The sequence below is a fragment of the Mobula hypostoma genome, chromosome 5 (genome assembly GCF_963921235.1).
Source record: "Mobula hypostoma chromosome 5, sMobHyp1.1, whole genome shotgun sequence".
Classification (NCBI taxonomy): Eukaryota; Metazoa; Chordata; class Chondrichthyes; order Myliobatiformes; family Myliobatidae; genus Mobula; species Mobula hypostoma.
The window spans coordinates 27,258,399-27,277,176 of record NC_086101.1 but is presented as its reverse complement, the minus strand read 5'-3'; positions in this window follow the sequence as shown (position 1 = coordinate 27,277,176).

The following is an 18,778-nucleotide window of genomic DNA, read 5'->3' as shown; positions in this document are numbered from 1 at the left end:
TAAGGTTGAAAGAGTGCAGAGAAGGTTTACAAGAATGTTGCCGGGACTTGAGAAATTCAGTTACAGAGAGAGGTTGAATAGGTTAGGACTTTATTCCCTGGAGCGTAGAAGAATGAGGGGAGATTTGATAGAGTTATATAAAATTATGATGGGTATAGACAGAGTGAATGCAAGCAGGCTTTTTCCACTGAGGCAAGGGGAGAAAAAAACCAGAGGACATGGGTTAAGGGTGAGGGGGGAAAAGTTTAAAGGAAACATTAGGGGGGGCTTCTTCACACAGAGAGTGGTGGGAGTGTGGAATGAGCTGCCAGACGAGGTGGTAAACGCAGGTTCTTTTTTAACATTTACGAAAAAATTGGACTGATACATGGATGGGAGGTGTATGGAGGGATATGGTCCATGTGCAGGTCAGTGGGACTAGGCAGAAAATGGTTCGGCACAGCCAAGAAGGGCCACAAGGCCTGTTTCTGTGCTGTAGTTCTTCTATGGTTTTCTATGGAGGGAAAATTCAGAGATCAGAGGTGCAAAGGGACTTGGGAGTTCTCGTGCAAGGTTCTATGATGGTTAAGGTGCAGGTTGAGTCAGTGGGAAGGAAGGTGTATTGGAGGGATCGTGAATATCACAATCGGACAATTGGCTTTTGTAATCAGCTTAACTCGGCTGGCACCAAGCCATTGACTCCCTGTGAATTACCTGGGCTGGAACCTCCAGCCCCCCTGCACTGAGGGTGCCATGTATGCTGGACTCGCTCTCTTTGCCATCTCCGAGGGACCACCCTGCTTCACTCCAGGCTGAGAACCGTGGAACGGCGCTGGAGAAACTGTTGCTGAGCTGTGCACGGAATAGGGTTGGGAGCGTTGATTATTGTCCCTAATAGCATAGAGCCATTCCTGCGCAGAATCAAGGGCTAGTGGGTATCGAATTGACTTTTCCCTTGGTTGTATGTGTGTGTGTGTGCGCGTGCGCTTTGTTCCCACGTGATTTTCCCACGTTCGTTATTAATTGTCCGCGTGTTTTATTGCCGATCTGACTTTTCCCATGACTGCTGTAAATTGTGCGCGTGTGCGTGTTGCTTCTGTTGCCATTTTTCCATGTTTGCCTTCTGTAAATAAAATCCTTTACTACCAAGACTGTGTGTCCAGAGTCCTTGCCTTTGAGACCTACCGAATCTGTTTCCTCACTTACAACAGAAGGCAAATGCAATGTTAGCATTTATTTCAAGAGGACTACAATATAAAAGCAAGGATGTAATACTGAGGCTTTATAAGGCATTGGTGAGACCACACTTGGAGTATTGTGCACAGTTTTTGCCGTTATGTAAGGGAAGATGAGCTGCTATTGGAAAGGGTCCAGAAGAGGTTCACAATAATGATTCTGGGAATAAAAGGGTTAACCTATGAGGAACATTTAATGGCTCAGGGCCTGTACTCGCTGGAGTTTCGAAGAATGAGAGGTGATCTCATTGAAACTTATTAATATTGAAAGACCTATACAGAAGTTGTGGAGAGTTTGGAATCTGCAAATGAGGAATTTGAGGAACCAATTGTACAACCTATTGCTCAATATCAGCAAGATCAAGGAGCTGATCATTGACTTCAGGAGGAGGAAACCAGAGGTACAAGAACCTGTAATTATCAGAGGACCAGAGGTGGAAAGGGTCAGCAGTTTTAAATTCCTCGGTATTATCATTTCAGAGGACTTGTCCTGGGCCTAGCACGTAAGTACAAATATGATGAAAGTACAGCAGCATTGCTACTAACTTAGGAGTTTGCAAAGATCTGGCATGACATCTAAAGCATTGACAAACTTCTATAGATGAGTGGTGGGGTGTATGTTGACTGGCTGCATCACAACATCAATGTCCATTAATCCTACAAAATGGAGAGTGGAGGAGAAATCGTTCCCAATCCGAACGGACTGTGGTCTGGAAATCGTTCCTCCAACCCTGAGTATGGCCTCATCATGACAGTAGACAGGGGTTCCCATCCCTTTTCATTCCATGGACTCCTACTATTAACTCCTACCATTAACTGGAGGGCATTTGGATGCCAGGTTGGGATCCCCTGGCAGTAGAGGAGGACACCCATTTCCTGCTGGTTTAGCTAATGATGTACGCTGACCTTCACAATCCACAGGTTGTATTCACATTCCTGCCTCAGTAATCCTCTGCAATTTACACCAGCCTTCACTTTGTTAACCATTGTCCATTGATCTTGAGCTCCAATACTAAGGAAGACAATAGAAGGAAATTCACTTCATGCTCTTTAGATTTAACCCACCACTGAGGAAGCTGCTCTGAGGATGGTTATCTTTATCTGCCTAGTCTAGGTGTAGGTTAGTGGGACTAGGAAGATTAATAGTTCAGCACAGACTAGATGGGCCGAAGGGCCTGTTTCTATGCTGTTGTTTTCTATGACTTTATGAATCTACCTCGCTTTGTACTCTAGTAATACAATCTGGCAACAGCCAAGCTCCATGTGAATTGCTTTTAGTGTTTATTGAGGCTCTGTACACCTAGACTCTTGTTCAACCCTTTGCTTCTTTGGCTTCTTGTGAAAGTAGACGGAGATAGATTTAATAAGTTAGGACATTATTCCCTGGAACACAGGAGAATGAGGAGAGATCTTACAGAGGTACACAAAACTATGAGGGCTGAATGCATGGAGGCCTTTTCCCCTTAGGTTGGGTGAGACTAGAACTGGAGGTCTTAGGCTCAGGGTGAAAGGAAGCACGTAAAGGGAATCTGAGGCAGGACTTCCTCACCCAGAGGGTGGTGCGACGGTAGGACATGCTGGCAGTAGGTTCAGCTGTAACATTTAAGAGACATTTGGGTCGTTACGTGGATGAGAGAGGTATGGAGGGCTATGGACTGGGTGCAGGTAGATGAAACTAGGCAGTAAATCAGCCAAGCATGGACTAGATGGGTCAAACAGTCTGTTTTTGTGTTGTGTTGTAGTACATTATGACTAGACTTGAAAAAGGTGCATAAAATTATGGGAGATGAAAGTTTAGGGGAGACGACAGAGGTAGGTACTTTTACAGAGAGTGGTGGGTGGCTAGAATGCACTACACAGCAGATGCAACAGAGATGTTTAGGCACATGGACACACGGAAATGGTGGGTTATGGGATGAGTAGAAGGAAAGGATCAGATTGATCTTGAAGTGGGTTTTTACAGGTCAACACCATGGTGTGGACCAAAGGCCCTGTACTGTGTTGTACTGTTCTATATTCTACGTTTTAAGAAGACAGGGTGGATAGTAAGAACATTTTCCCTATGTCGTAGGTGTAAGGTGAAATTCGAACAGTCAAGATTGTTTAGTGTCATTCCATGTACGTAAGTGTAAGGAGAATGAAATAATTGCTATTCCAGCTCCAAAGCACCACAAAAAAAAACACAATAAAAGCACACAATAAAAATACACCCTAAAAATACATAAGATACCTTATTGTACATAGATTGATCGTTTGTCCGTAAAGTGATGCTGGCTCTACATAAGGTTACTGATGGGAAATGATAAGGCAGTGGTGGTGTTAGTGGGCGGAGGTGTTGATCAGTTAGGGTCTCGGCCCAAAACGTCGACTGCACCTCTTCCTAGAGATGCTGCCTGGCCTGCTGCGTTCACCAGCAACTTTGATGTGTGTTGCTTGGGGAAAATAACTGTTTATGAGTCTGGTAGTCGTGGTGTGAATGCGACGGAGCCTCCACCCTGCTGGGCATGTAGTAAACAGTTCATGAGCAGGATGTGCACAATCCTTTATGATGTTACTGGCCCTTTTCTGTATGTATGTCCTTGAAAACAGGTAGGCTGGTGCCAGTGATGCTTTGGGGAGTTCTGACTACTCGTTGTAGAGCTTTCCGGTCTGCCACAGTGCAGTTTCCGTACCAGGCAGTGATGCAGCGGGTCAGGATGCTCTCTACTGCACATCTGTAGAATGACGTGAGTATGGATGTGCAAAGTCCAACTCTCCTCAGCCTCCTCGGAAAGGAGAGGCGTTGGTGAATGTTCTTGACTGTGTAGGATGTTTTGGCACTATGAGAGGTTGTGTGTGATGTGCAGTCCCAGGGGTTTGAAACTGCTCACAGTTTCCACTGCTGTGCTGCCGGCGTGAGTGAAAGGGGGTGTGAGTGGTACGGGTCCTCCTGAACTTGTCAACCATCTCCTTTGTCTTGTTAACATTAAGAAGGTGGTTATTTGCCTCGACCTCTTCCACCTCCTCTCTGTAGGCCACCACATCATTGTTGGCAATGAATCCCAGCACTGTGGTGTCAACAGCGAACTTGAGAGTGTGATTACTCGGGTCTTTGGCCGTGCGGTCATGAGCAAGCAATGGGCTCAGCACTCAGCCCTGGGCAGCACCCATGTTGAGGCTGATGGGGAATGAGGACCGGTTGTGTATCCTGTCTATCTCGGGCCTGTTCGTTTGGAAGTCCAATACCCAGTTGTAGAGTGGTGTATTTAGACAGAGGAGTAGAAGTTTGTTCTCCAACGTGTGCAACAATAGTGTTGAATGCCGAACTGAAATCTAGAAGCAACATTCTGACACAAGTGTCCTTGTTTTCCGGGTGTATCGGACCCGGTGCATGACAGACGCGATGGAGGACTTCTGTCATTGATAAGAGTCTAATGTGGCAGGAATGGAGTTTGTGGCATTTGCCATTCAAAGCACTTGATGATGATTGGCATGAGTGCCACTGGGCTGTCGTCATTTAGTTCTGAGGGTGTAGCATTCCTTGGGACAGGGGTGACGGTGGCTGATTTGAAGTACAGTATGTGGGGATAGCAGCCTGACTGAGTAAAGCGTTGAGATGTCAGTGTGCTGGTGTGCGCACTCCCTGAGTACTCGGCCTAGGATGTTGTCTGGCCCGGTCTCCTGAAAGGGGTTGACTCTCAGCAGAGTCCTTCTCACGTCCGCTTCTGCTACAGACAGTGTCTGCTCCCCTGGGAGTGGGGTAGCTTTCGTGTGCTGTTGTACTGCATGGCTCAGAGCCTGCAAAGAAGTTGTTTGCAGCATCAGGCCGGGAGGCATTGCTGGCACAGTCGATGCTGTTTTCCCTTGCATCATCAGTAATGCCCTTGATGCCCCACCACGTACACTGGGGATAGTTATCAGCCAGGTGTCCCTGAATTTCCATTCTGCTTTAGGCAGCCTTTGCTCTCTTGATGCCGAAGATAAGGTTGCCGCTGGCTGCTTGGAGAGCTGTTCTCTCACCAAACTTGAAGGCGTCGAACTGGATGGACTTTTAGCAGGGAGAGCACATCAGCAAGAAGTGGCAAGAAGCTCACCCATATCAACCTGGGATGGTGCCATACAAGACAAATTTCACGACGTATGCCATGATAATAAACCTGATTCTGAAGTGCGGTTCACCGTTGAGACAATGTGTTGAGTTACTGTCTGTGATGGTGTTTGAGGATTTTGTGAATAATATTCCCCATGGAAACTGTGTGTGAAAACATTTTATCATACATCTGTTGTTAGCTTGGCATCTGTCGTGTTGTTTTTATCAATAATGCCCTGGTGATTGTCTCCCATTGGGGCTTAATCTTGTAGTTGGGCAAGGTTATGTGTCTCTCATTTTATTACCTAACAGATTCTGACACTAGTAGCTATTGTGTTTCTGATTATCTCCCTCCTACTGTCCCCACATTCCCCCTCCTGTCCCATCACTTCAGTCTATCTGCCAGTCTCCATCTATCCACCTGCCTCAGTCTCCCAACTCCACACCTCCCCCTCACCCACCTGCCTCGATCTGCCTATCATCCTTCACCGCTCCCGGCTCAGCCAATGACCTCTAGCCCCTGCCTCATCCCGCCCCCTCCCCACTTTGTTCTCACCACCTCCACCGTCAGTCCTGATGGACTGAAATTCCCCTCCTCCCACAGACACTCCAGCAGATTGTTTCTTGCTCCAGATTCCAGCGTTTGCAGTCTCCAGTGTCTCTGAGCTTAGGTTGCCTCATTGCCTCCACTGAACTGGACTTTCTGCACACTCTACTGATCTGCAAAGGGGAACATCTTGATCGGGAGCCCCAGGGTAGCCTGCGATATGCAGAAAATCCTCAAGAAGTGAACGTCACTGCCAGGGTTGGACGTTCAGATGGTATGCATGCAGGTTACTAAGGCTTGCATGCTTTGGGGTGGGATGGATACGACTGGCCGCACTGGGTCTGTGTCTATCCGACTCCCACAGGCTGTGTTATCGTATTGACAGAGGTAACCCAGTTAACTAAAGAAGATCACCTCTGAGAGTGTGGTCATCTGTAGCATCAGTGCTGGTTGAAGTGCCATTCATTGTAAGTGTCAGGTGTTGTACTTTGGGAGGCCAGATGTAAGGAGAAAGTATACATTTAATGGCAGGACCCTTACCTGCAATTGATGTACGGGGGATCTTGAGAACCAAGTCCTTCAAAGCGGCAATGCAGATTTATAGAGTGGTCAAGAAGGCGTATGAGCTGCTTGCCTCGATCACTAGGGACATGGAGTATAAGAGTAAAGAAGTCACGTTGCTGATCTATAAAACTTTGGTTAGGCTGCACTTGGAATATTACTTCCAGAATAAACGTCCCAACACGGGGAGGATGTGGCAGTTCTGGAAAAAGGTGCAGAATAGGTTTATCAAGATGCTGTCTGAACTGAAAAGTATTAGTTATGAGAAACTTACTCAAGATGCTGAAGGAAGTCAGCAAGTCAGGCAGCATCTATGGAGGGGAATAAGCAGTCGCTGTTTCAGGCAAGAAACATCTCCTCCATAGATGCTGCCTGACCTGCTGAGTTCCTGCAGCCGTCTCGGTGTGTTGCTCAAGATTACCGGCATTTGCAGGATCTCTTTTGCCTTAGCTATAAGAAGATATTGGACAAACTAGGAATTTTTTAACTGGAGTGTCTGAGGCTGAGGGGAGACCTGATAAAAAAATAATGAGATTATGAGAGGCATAGATAGAATCAACACAAAGGTTTTTCTCAGGGTAGAAATGACAAGTACTTGAGACATCACTTGGGGGTGTAAAGTTTAAAGGAGATGTGCAGGGTGAGTTTTTTTTATCACACAGAGATTTTATGTATTATTTATTTAGCCTTACAGCAAGGAGTAAACCTTCCAGGCCAGCAAGCCCCCAGTTTAATCCTAGCCTAATCACAGGACAATTTACAATGGCCAATTAGCCTACTACTGGTGAATGCCTGGAATACAGTTCCTGGATCACTGGTGTCACTACGTTCGGATATGGCCCAACTGCGGAGCAAGAGACACTGAAGTGGGTCGATAGTTCACAGACTTCAATGCGAACAGAGTTAGAGGGACAGGAAAATAATAAACACTAGGCCAAACAGAGCCGTTAACTAAAACTCTCAAATAGAAAACAAAGCCAACACTTCGGCTGAAGGGAATATCTAAATATAAAGCGAATACCACTAGTCTTCAGAGTCAGTTGACTCAACAGTCCAGTTTCTCAGGCAAGGCTGAACGCAAGCAGGCAGCGAAACGTTGCTGTGCTTTGCTCAAGTCTCGACCAGCGCTACGCCGACAAGGATGGAGTTAAATACCGTCACAATGAAATAATAATCAGCTGACACATACATATTCACGAGTGCAGTTGTCGTATCTGCTGCACTGCTGAATCTGTGGTTGTGAGAAACAGCAGCAGAAGCAGAAATGTTTTCAGATATGCACCTGACCATGCAGGGAAAGGAGAGAAAGTGATGCAGAAGGAATTAGCTTCATTTGGCATCGTGTTCTCCACAGATACTGTGGGCCAAAGCTCCTGTACTGTTTTATGACTGCACTGCAATCTTTTGCACCATATTACTGTTTCACTCATCATTATATTTATTCCTGTCTTTACTGTTACCATGCATACTGTTTTCTCTGTGAACTTCTCCTGGACAAGGAATTTCATTGCACCCTGATGAACAAGACAATAAGCTAATCTGGTTAAGTAATAAAACTCCAATGCACAGGAACACAAGAGGTTACAGAAAATCATAAACAAGAGAAAAGGGAAGATTTAAACTTCTTCAGGGTTACAGAGAATGGTGGACTCAGCTCTTCCCTCCATCGAAGACATCTATAAGTCACCACCCATTATAGGACCATAAGATATAGGAGTAGAATTAGGGCATTTAGCCCATTGAGCCTGCTCTGTCACTTCAACATGGCGGATCCATTTCCCTTTCAGTCCCAATCTCCTGCCTTCTCCCCGTATACCTTCGTGCCCTGACTAATCAAGAATCTATCAACCTCTGCCTTTAATATGCCCGATAACTTGGCCGGTGGCAACAAATTCCACAGATTCACTACTCTCAGGCTAAACAAATTGCTCATCTCCATTCTAAATGGACACCCCTCTATTCTGAGGCTGTGTCCTCAGGTCTTAAGACTCCTCCACCATAGGAAATATCCTCTCCACATGTACTTCATTCTTGGGCGCACACTGTCTGGGTTGTGCCCTCTTCTCCATGCTGCCATCTATCAGGAGGTACAGGAGCCTGAAGACCCACACCTCAGCGTTCAGCAATAGCTTCTTCCTCACTGCCACCAGATTCTTGAACCCACTTGAAAACCCCCAACCACTTCCTCGGACTAGACTTCATAGTCTCCTCTCCCAACATACCAAGTTTGTTATGTTTATTATGTAATGTCATTTATGTTTATTAAAATTATGTTAATTTATGTTTGTCATGTCTGCAATGTGCTGTGCTGCTGCAAAAAGATAATTTTTGTGGCTTTAATTACTATACCTGAGAAAACAAACTCTAATTTAACAATCTAATCTAATCTACTGATCACTGGGGAATTCTGCTTCGTTCCGTTCTGTGTATATATGGAATTACAAAACAAGACGTTGGTTTGCAAATATGCAAAATGCACAATTTGCTGTTTTAATAAATGAAAGTCTGAATCGGCTGGTCCCGTCCAGACAGCTCCACACGTCTCCCCTCACCCCGCCTGAGCCCTAACGTCACTGGCCGGCTTCGCCCCGCTCAGAGTGATTGACGGGCCCCGCCCACTCGGTAGTATCGTTTTCCTCGCGCTGATGCGTTTCACTGAGTTAGTTTCCATTCGTCACCGGAGGTCCTTCCCTCCAACCTCTCCAACCTCTCCAACCACCCCCGCCCTCCCTGCGGTTTGTTTTCGGAGTTCAGACTGTCAGATGCGTTTTGATTCACTTTCTTCCGCTACGCAACAGCAGCCCCGCTGAAACAGTTGGCCAACCCTCGCCTGCAGCAGCTCGATTTCTCAAAAGAGGAACAGACTGCCTGGCGAAAAGCCAACCAGTCGCATGTCATCCTGAGGAGGCTGCAGCGAACAGCCCATCATCTTCAGGAATCGATCATTTCTTCCTTCACCAACCAGCCCCTCCCCGCCCGACCCGCGGCTTCCCCCAGCAGGGACTGTACGGTGATAGATAGACAGACATAGTTTATTGATCCCGAGGGAAATTGGGTTTCGTTACAGTTGCACCAACCAAGAATAGAGTATAAATATAGCAATGTAAAACCATAAACAAATAATAATATGTAAATTATGCCAGATGGAAATAAGTCCAGGACCAGCCTATTGGCTCAGGGTGTCTGACCCTCCAAGGGAGGAGTTGTAAAGTTTGATGGCCACAGGCAGAAATGACTTCCTATGACACTCTGTGTTGCATCTCGGTGGAATGAGTCTCTGGCTGAATGTACTCCTGTGCCCACCCAGTACATTATGTAGTGGATGGGAGACATTGTCCAAGATGGCATGCAACTTGGACAGCATCCAGAACCAGATCTGGGATTCCTGTGACTCGGTTTCACCTGTTTCCCCGGCTGGCTTTCCTCACCGTTTCTATAGTCAAATCAGTCCCACCCACCATGCAAATATGGGAGACAGTGAGTTATTAGTAAACGCCAGTGCAACGCTTCCTCCTGAGTTGGCGGCGGCGGGTGGGGGGGGGGGAGGAGAGAGAGATAGATATATAGAAAGGGGAAGAACTGTTCATAGTGGCCCTAGGGAATCTGAGTAATAGGGGTGGGTATTGATTAAATTAATTCATGGATGCTGAAACAGCACCAATGCAGGTCGTCATTGTGGACCAGAGAGAGTTGGGGAAGACAGGTCCTGATGAAGGGTCTCGGCTGCCCATTCACCTCCACAGCATAGGACGAGGCCCTCCACCAGTTTGTTTTTGCTATTCTGATTCCAATTTTATTCTCCCCTCATTCCCAGCAACTGCCCTCAGATTCTACCCCTCACTCACTCACTCACACACGAAAGGTTCTGTTACAGTGGCCAATTAGCCTGCCAACCCTCACGTCATAGGGATGTGGGCAAAAGCTGGAACGCCTGGCTGGGGCGAGGGCTCACATGGTCACAGGGAGAACATGCAAGGCGCACACACGGACTCACACACTCACATACACACAGATACACACACGCTCACAGACACGCACACACACACATATACACCACTAGAGATCGGGATCGAACCCGGGTCTCTGGAATCATGAGGCCAGTGGCTCTACCGGCTGCACCACTCAACCGCCCCCTCCCACGGTAAGAACTATCTAGCACCCCCCAGAAGATGTTTTGGAATGATTAAACATATCATGAAATTCCTTGCAAACAGTGGTACAACAGATAGCTCCTGTAATTTGGGTTTGGTCCTGACCCCTGTGCAGAGTTTGCACCTTCTGATCTGAGGACGTGGATTTTCCCCGGAAGTCCTGTTTTCCTTCCAAATGCACATTCCAGGTGGCTGTATGTAGAAGCCCTCCAAAGAGGACCACAACTTTTGGAGGCTTGCGTGTCTCAATGACCCAGAGAGCTATGTCGGCTTCAGTCAGAGCTTTATGCTTTAGCCCTAAGTAGGGTCACCCTTGCCAAGTAGGTCAAAGGGTAGAGGCCAGACTGAAAGTGGTCCACCGGTCATCTGGCTTCAGGGGTTCAGCTCAGGGCTAGCAACCCTGACTGGTAAAACAAAACTGTTACAGAAAGAGCAACGAAGGATCCTTCTACGTCTGAGTGTGTGGGTATTCCTGAGTCTCCACCTGGAATTGCATGACTGACAATAGAGCAAACCAAGCTATTGAAACAGTGAAGGAAACCCTGAACACCACCAGAGGTGAAGGACCTTCATTACTGCCCTAAGCACCAGTGGCGTAGGTAAATAAGTAAGTACTGGAGAGAAGGGAAGTTGGAGGGAAAGGGAGACAGGCTGAACGCCCTAGGTCTGCTCCTATGTCCTATATTGGGGGACCGCTTTGTCGAGCACCTCCGCACCATTTGCCATAAGCAAGGCTTCCTGGTGGCTAAACATTTCCTATTCCCGTTCTGAAGTGTTGATCCATGGCCTCCTCTTGTGCCAAGGTGAGGCCACCCTCAGGATGGAGGAGCAACACAGGCAGCCGAGAGGTCAGTGCATTGCTTTACAGTACCGGTGACCCGGGTTCAGTTCCTGCCTCTGCCTGTAAGGAGTTCGTACGTCCTCCCCGTGACAGCGTAGGTTTCCTCCGGATGCTCCGGTTTCTCCCACATTCCAAAGACGTTCCGGTCAGTAGGTTAATTGGTCATTGTAAAATGTTCTGTGATTAGACGAGGGGTAAATCAGGGGTTGCTGGGCTGTGTGGTGAAGGGCCAGAGGTCCCTGTTCTGCCCTGTATCTCAATAAATAAATAATTAACACCTGATATTCCGTCTAGGTAGCCTCTAACACGATGGGACGAATATCGATTTCTCCTTCTGCTAAGAAAATTCCCCACCCCCTTCGTCCATTCCCCACTCTAACTTTTTTCTACGTCTCACCTGCCAATTACTACCCCTTGAGTCCCCTCCTCCTTTCTCACGTTGTCCATTCTTGCCTCCAATCAGATTCTTTCTTCTCCAGGCCTTGACCTCTGCCACCCACCTGTCTTCACCAATCACCTTCCAGCCAGAAGGGCCTCGGTCTGAAACGTTGACTGTTTACTCTTTTCCATAGATGATGCCTGACCTGTTGAATTCCTCCAGCATTTCGTGTGTGTTGCTTTGAATCTCCTTCATCTGCAGAAACTCTTGTCCTATTCCGCATGGTTGATGGACACATGAGAGGGGATATGTGGCAGATAGATGTAAATGAATGGGACTGGTCTGTCGATATGATTGGGTATAATGCAGCAAAAGGTCTCATTCTATGTCACAAGGATGAGTAAAACAAAGTCTATTTTTTTAGAATCTGGTTTGCTTTTGTCTGGTGGAAGTGTGTGCATGCTCGAAATTGCATGAAAACAAAATCCGTACCAGGGTTTCACACACAGAGTGCTGGAGGACCTCAGCAAGTCTGACAGCTTCTATGGAGGGTAATAAGCAATCAATTTTTCAGGTCAAACCTCTTCATTAGACTGGAAAGGAGGGGACAGAAGCCAGAATAACATGGGGAGGGGGAGGGGGCAGGTGAGGGTTGAGGAGAGAGGTGATAGGTGAGGGAAGAAAGTGGGTGGATGGGGGAAGTGATGATATGAGAAACAGAGGGCATAGGTGGAAGAGGCAGAGGGGTGAAGAAGAAGGAATCTGGTAGGGGAGAAGAGGAACAATGGGAAGGAGGTGGGGAGCCAGAGGGAGGAGAAGGCGGGGTATGAGGTGTGGGTAGGGGAAGGAGAAGAAGTGAGAGGCTGAGCAGAATGGAGAAAAAGAACGAAAAAGGGTAGGAGGGGAGAGGGGAGTGGTTACCAGAAGTTAGAAAAGTAAATGTTCCGACCATCAAATTGGAGGAGGTTACCCAGATGGAATATGAAGTGTTGCTTCTCTAGCCTACATTTGGTCTCAACATCGTAGTTTCTTACATTGACTAATCTTAAATTTACCCTGTTAGCTACAAAGGACAATAAGAGCATCTCTTTTTTTTTCAGCTGAAATTTAAGATCTCAGAAGAATAGGCATAAAGTAAACAAGGCTTTTTTTTAGTGTAGGTCCTTTCCCTCGTTGAGGTAAGACTGCTTATATTTCACATCCTTTACACAAAGTAAATGGGTGATGGGAGCTGCCAGTAAGTTGGTTACTTTAGGAATGGAATGTCATCGTGTCATAGATTACAGAAACAAGACCATCGGCCTAAATGGTCCTTGCCAATCAAGAAGCCCATCCAAGCTAAGAAAGAATGTGTAAAATAAAGCTTTGTTTGAACTCATAACCTAGTAACTGGGAGGGAATACCTGCTGTCACACACAGTAGAGATTTAATGTTTTACGTTATCATGTCAATATCCTGACTTTTAGCACTGAGCAGACATCTGAATGAAAGTTAGAAAAACACAGATGGCACAAATCTAAAATTAAATAAACACAGGGGATTCTGCAGATGTTGAAAATCCGGATGAAGGCTCTTGGCCCAAAACTTTGACTGCTTATTCCTTTCTATAGATGCTGTTGGGGTGTATGGGGTGTCTAGGGAGGGGTAGCACCTCTGGTGGGGGGCCCTGCCATGCCCCTTTCAGGGCAGCTCATCCACCTTTGGTCCCCACCTAGCGCTCAGCTCTCACCTGCAGCTCCAAGTAGCTGTAACACGTACAGCGGCCACCCCCCGCCCCCCGTAAAACGTTTTGGCAGACGGGCCAGACCAGGTGAGGGTAGCCGACGGGTCTTCGACCCTCGGTGAGGTAGGGGATCTGCCTGTCCCAGCGTGTGAAGTCTGGCCCTGGCAGATGGAGCGGAGGAGACTGATTAATGGTCCAACGGTCAAGAAGGCAGGCCAGCAGGTGTTGGTGGAGTGTTAAGAGCACGACAAAGCACTTAGATGTCCTGGTCATCCACTGCAAGAGGTGGTGATTTCCTTAAACTCACCCGGCAGAAGGCAAAGGCAAGCCACTGCTGTAACCTGCCACAAACATGATTTCCCAATATGTCAGAGCGGCGTGGAGGGAAATCGTCCGCCAGCTGGAAATTCCAGATGCGACCTAACGACGACGATAGATGCTGTTTCCCTGCTGAGTTCCTCCAGTACTTCATAAATTTTCAAAACACTCAACTGGTCAGGCAGCACCTGAGGAAAGACAAAGCTTTCGTTTTGGCATCGCTGGATCAGACCCGAAGGGCTACGAGTTTCTCCATCCACTGATGCTGCCTGACCTGCTGAGCGTCTCTGACATTCTTTTTTAACTTCACAGGTGTAAATGTTAAGGAAGTAGATATTAAGAAAGAGGATGTGCTGGAGCTTTTGGAAAGCATCAAGTTGGATAAGTCGCCGGGACTAGATGAGATGTACCCCAGGCTACTGTGGGAAGCGAGGGAGGAGATTGCTGAGCCTCTGGCAATGATCCTTGAATCATCACTGGGGACGGAGAGGATCCGGAGGATTGGAGGGTTGCGGATGTTATTCCCTTATTCAAGGAAGGGAGTAGAGATAGCCCAGGAAATTATAGACCAGTGAGTCTTACTTCAGTGGTTGGTAAGTTGATGGAGAAGATCCTGAGAACCAGGATTTATGAACATTTAGTGAGGCATAATATGATTAGGAATAGTCAGCATGGCTTTATCAAAGGCAGGTCGCGCCTTATGAACCTGATTGAAGTTTTTGAGGACGTGACTAAACACGCTGATGAAGGTAGAGCAGTAGATGTAGTGTATGTGGATTCCAGCAAGGCATTTGATAAGGTACCCCATGCAAGGCTTATTGAGAAAGTAAGGAGGCATGGGATCCAAGGGATCATTGCTTTGTGGATCCAGAACTGGCTTGTGCACAGAAGGCAATGAGTGGCTGTAGATGGGTCATATTCTGCATGGGGTCGGTCACCAGTGGTGTGCCTCAGGGATATGGTTTGGGAACCCTACTCTTTGTGATTTTTATAAGAGACCTGGATGAGGAAATGGAGGGATAGGTTAATAAATTTACCGATGACACAAAGGTTAGGGGTGTTGTGGATAGTGTGGAGGGCTGTCAGAGGTTACAGCAGAACATTGATAGGATACAAAACTGGGCAGAGAAGTGGCAGATGGAGTTCAGCCCAGATAAGTGTGAGGTAGTTCATTTCATTAGGCAAATAGATGGCAGAATATAGTATTAATGGTAAGACTCTTGGCAGTGTGGTGGATCAGAGGGATCTTGGGGTCTGAGTCCATAGGACACTCAAAGTTGCTGCGTAGGTTGACTCTGTAGTTAAGAAGGCATACGGTGCATTGGCCTTCATCGATCTGGGATGGAGTTTAAAAGCTGAGAGGTAATATTGTAGCTATATAGGACCCTGGTCAGACCCCACTTGGAGTACTGTGCTCATTTCTGGTCGCCTCACTACAGGAAGGACATAGAAACCATAGAAAGGATGCTAAGTAGATTTACAAGGATGTGGCCTGGATTGGGGAGCATGTCTTATGAGAATAGGTTGAGTGAACACGGCCTTTTCCCTTGGAGCGACGGAGGATGAGAGGTGACCTGATAGAGGTGTACCGAATGATGAGAGGCAATTATCATGTGGATAGTCAGAGACTTTTTCCCAGGGCTGAAATTGCTGGCATGAGAGAGCATAGTTATAAGGTGCTTGGAAGTAGGTACAGAGGAGATGTCAGGGATAAATTTTTTTACGCAGAGAGTGGTGAGTGCATGGAAGGGGCTGCCAGTGGTGGTGGTGGAGGTGGAAACGATAGGGTCTTTTAAGAGACTCCTGGATAGGTACTTTACATGGAGCTTAGAAAAATAGAGGGCTATGGATAAGCCTAGGTAATTTCTAAGGTAGGGACATGTTCAGCACAGCTTTGTGGGCCAAAGAGCCTTTATTGTGCTGTAGGATTTCTATACTTCTATGTTTCTATGCAACCAGACAAGATGTAAAACATGCAACTCTGCAGCTCCTGTAATAAAGAACTTTCTACAATCAAAATGTCATACTCTTCACACTTTTCACTGATCGGGTTAGACAGGTGGAGGTATTTACGCTGAGGAATTGTCAAAGGCAGGTACGTTTGCAATGTTTAAAAAAGCATTTGGACAGGTACAAGGATAGGAAATGTTTAGAACAGAGGTTCCAATCTCTGGCACGTGGACCCCTTGCTTAATGGTATTGGCCAATGGCATAAAAAAGATCGGGGACCTCCGCTCCAGAGGGATATGAACTGAATACAGGCAAGTGGGACGAACTCAGGTAGACACCTTGGTTGGCATGGATGAATTGGACCAGAGGACCTGTTCCCATGCTGGCTGACTCTTCGACTAGATCTGTTCTCCTTCTTGTGGACTCTCCGTGCCTGGGCAATTAATGGGAGCTGTACATCCAGGCTGAAGCTCTCTCATCTGGCATTCCGTAATCCAGCAAATCTCAATGTACTTCATGTTCTGAATCAATAGGACTGACCTGTTCTGCTTAACACATTTATTTAATCTGGAAATCCAGTGCAGGACAGGTATTCCAGACCAATGAGCCACTCTTCCCAGCAACCTACCTATCTACCACTAACCTAATCACAGGATGATTTACAGTGACCAATTAACCTGCTGACTGATAGGTCTGTGGTAGGAAACTGGATCAGCCAGAGGAAACCCATGTAGTTAAGGGCAAAACATACAAACTCCTTACAGACACCACCAGAATTGAACTCTGAACTCCTGAACACACCTGAGCTGTACCACTACATGAGTGTGGCACCCATTATTCTATCTACTAAATGAAGTAAAGAATTGTACGAATGGGGTAAATACACAGAAGTTTTTTTTTCAATGAGAGGGTTTTCAGTATAGAACAAGCCACCAGAAGAAGTGGTTAAGACAAATATATTAATGACATTTAAAAGACACCTGACAGATATGTGGATAGAAAAGGTGTAGAGCAGGAGATCCCTCAGCTTTTTTTGCCATGAGCCCCTACCATTAACCAAGGGATCTGTGGACTCCAGGCTGGGAACCCCTGGTTTCAAGGGACATGGCTTAAATGCTCTCAAATAGGACTGGCTAAAATAGGGACCTTGGTCAGCACGGACAATTTGGGCTGAAAGGCCTGTTTCTGTGCTCTGTGACAATACGACCCAGGAACTTCACCCCCAGTGTCATGGAAATTTCAAGTTATGCACTATTCTCTGAACCTGTGTCTGCACTTAAGAACAAATTGTCCTTGACCCAGAAGGGCCTTGACCCAGAATATCATGGGTCCATTTCCCTCCACAGATGCTCCCTGAACTGCTGAGTTCCTCCAGCATTTTGTGTGTTGCTCCAGATTCCCGAATCTGCAGTCTCTCTTTGTGTGTACTTGTGAGAGAGAGGGAAGTTGTACAGGGAATTGAGGAGTCTGATGGGATTGTGTTGCTGGAGTTGGCCTGGGTAGGACAGGCCAAATGGTGTTTTAAGAAGTGGTGTTTGTTGCTGCAGCAATATGAAGAGCTTTAAACAGGGTGTGATACCTGACACCCATGAATGATAAACTTTGAATGAAAGTGGAATGCCTACCTACCCATTGTGAACCTGCAGATTGGCAATGAACACTAGGCCGCATGCTTTTCCTGATAAATATCTATTGAAAACAACAAAAATCCAGTTTGTGAAGGCAGATCAAGCAAGTTATTTTAAAAGGACATGTTTACATTAAAAAGAAGCTAATTACTGTAAGTTGATACTGTACGTCACTGAGGAACTAGTTTAGAGACCTAGAAGTACTCGTTGATCACATATTGGAGCTTTTACAGAATTAAAACACACAATTCCCCCAAATCACTGATCTTATGGCAAAAATATTGATTTGTTCAGTTTTTTTTAAAACATGGTCACTAATTTCACAAGATAGCAGACTATTGAGAGCAGTGGACACTCCTGTGAAAGTAGTGATATTTTTAATAGAATTCATTTCTTCGTGCAATGTAATGGAATAGAGCTCAAATTGCAGGTTCATTTGTCAGGGGCTATTCAAATATTCAACCAAAATGTCACTCAAACTGGGGGCAAACCATCAGCTGTTTAACAGGGGGTCAGGATTTGGGTGCACTCTATCGTTACAGTCAAACCTTGAGCTTGACATCACAGATCTTCTCACATTATAGTTAGAGGCCATTTGGCCCATTCAATATATACCAGTTCCCATTATTCCCCCTCCCCATTTCTTATCTCCCTGGATTCCAATAACTTGTCTTTTTTCACATGGCCATCAACACGCCATTTTTCTGAATATTTTATCCCTTTCCTCCAATTAGGGTTAGTTTATAACGGTCTAATAACCCCCCAACCCAGAGATGTCAGGGATGTGGGGGGAAACTGACGTGGTGCACCCGGAAGGCAAAATGCAGCATTTACGTGGAAATTCCACATAGAGAGCTCTGGATGATGGGTTTGTAACCAGGTCCCCGGGAAGAGTAACACAGCAACTCTAAATGTTCTGTGGCATGAATTTATGTTGATTATGCTGTCATTTACATTGTATTTTGGTGTATTCCTGCTGCATGGCCATAAGGTTCCCAGGTATATCCCAGGTCAGGAAGTTTTGCCTCCTTTACTTTAAGTGCTCATGGTACAGGGATTCCGCGGAGTTGGCGAGAGAAGGTGTTGCATTTCTTTAAGTGGTCTTTGAGGGCATCCTTGAACCCGTTCCACTCTCCACCTGGGATTTTCAGCCACTACAAGAGGACATTGAAATTCAAAGCACTGAAGGTGAAACTAAACCAAGATCCTAATGCAGTGCTCTGAATTTTTACACAGGAGGATGAACAGTTGCTCATAAGGTAAGTTTAAACAACAGCATCCATTACCTTCCGTGAAACACTTTAGTCATACAAATTACATTGTCTCATTGTTTTTGAAAGCAACTTCGCTTTACATGTGCGTAAGGCTTTGACACAATACTGTGTGCGCACGTGTGT